This window comes from Triticum dicoccoides, chromosome 3A, assembly GCF_002162155.2.
Source record: "Triticum dicoccoides isolate Atlit2015 ecotype Zavitan chromosome 3A, WEW_v2.0, whole genome shotgun sequence".
In the NCBI taxonomy this organism is placed as follows: Eukaryota; Viridiplantae; Streptophyta; class Magnoliopsida; order Poales; family Poaceae; genus Triticum; species Triticum dicoccoides.
Genome location: NC_041384.1, coordinates 720,936,694 through 720,938,501, shown reverse-complemented (window position 1 = coordinate 720,938,501; position 1,808 = coordinate 720,936,694).

Here is a 1,808-nt window from a genome sequence, read left to right as displayed (position 1 = left end):
AAGGGACTCTGAAATTCATTATCATGGATGGCTTTCCTCCTGGCCCACCAGATAGACCACATTGTGATTAGCACACGGGCTAGGTCATGTCGAGGTAGCATGTCAAACAGCCAAAAGAGCCACTGTCTTGCGTCTTCAGATTGATTTGATATCACATGCTCAAGAATTCCTTCATCCCCCAAAGACCAGACACACCGAGCCATCCAGCAGTTGAGAAGAGAATGATGCCAAGTATCTTCGGTCGCTGAGCAAATCGCGCATACTAGAGATGTAGCCATCTTTCTCTCGTGTCTGGTCGATCCCGTCGGCAGAGACGTGTGGGCCAAACGCCACACAAAAACTCGGACCTTTGATGGTACCTCTGTTTTCCACAGTCTTGACCAGTCATTCTTCATCACCGTTTGATTCGAGTTGCTTGTTCGATTTTCCAACCAGTCTTCTCGCTGAAATTTAATTCCAGATATCATTCTATAAGTAGAACGTACTGAGAATAAGCCCCTACGATCATAGTGCCACGCCCAGAAATCTTCATGCACTCGCGTACTAAGCGGAATATTTAGAATGACATCTATGTCTGGTGCAATGAAATGATCCTCTAATACTTGCCTATTCCATGTCCTGGTTGATTGATTAATCAGATCAGACACCAACAATGGCGGGTTAGCTGATCGAGAGCAGATCGGTCTCAGCTTGTAATCCCTCGGTAGCCAGTTCACTAGTAGAAAATGGAGCTTTAAAACCGGTTCGTAAGGGCCTTTAGTGCCGGTTCCATAACCGGCACTAAAAGGTGGGTACTAAAGGCCCCCCTCTTTAGTACCGGTTCGGCACGAACCAGTGCTAAAGTGCCACCACGTGGCGTGAGCTCGCGCCCTGGTATGGGGGACCTTTAGTACCGGTTGGCGGTACTAAAGGTTTTTTTGATTTTTTTTTGAAAATTTTGGAAAAAAAATTGATTTTTTTTATTTTTAATTTTTCTAAATTGTTTGATGATTTAGTCTCCAATCACCTCTCTTTCCTCTCACTCCCCCAGGCTGAGCACGCTTAACTTCGGAGTTCTATTCCCCCTACATTCCAAGTCTGCACTTGTTGTTTTCCTGACAAATGTAAGCTGTCAATTCTATTAACCCTCAACAGTTTAGCTTGAGCATTAGGTCACACGTTTCACCGTTTGAGTTTGAAACTATTATTCTAAAAAACAGTAATTATTTAGTAACACTAATATTTTTGAATAAGTTTGACCGTAGTTTGACCACAGTTTGACCATAGTTTGACCAGATTTGACCAAAATTCAAAAAATTGAAATAATTATTTAGTAACACTAATATTCTTGAATAATTATGTAGTAACATTAATACTTCTTGAATAAGTAGTTTGACCAGATTTAGCCAAATTTTTTAAGAAAAACTGAAATTTGACCATATCTTTTTTTCCTTTTGGAATTTGAGGATTCTAAAAAATTGCAAACAGGCCATAGGCAGTCAAAATTGGATGCGGATTTTCGTGCTGAATTTTTTGATATATTATACGTTTTTTTCCGACATCGTATGCAAAAGTTATAGCCGTTTTACATTTTCCCTACACTTTTTGCAAAACATGTCCAAATTTAAGTTTTCAAATTTTTCTAACTAGTAGATGTAGTAATATAACTACCTCTCGAAGGATTTTATTTCTTGAAGTTTTTATCATTTTTTTTTGATTTTTTCAAAACTGAAATGATGATACACGAGGGAGGGGGGGGGTAGAGTTTGAAAATTGCCCTATAGTCCCGATTTGTGTCTCCAACCGGGACTATAGGTCAGACCCCTTTA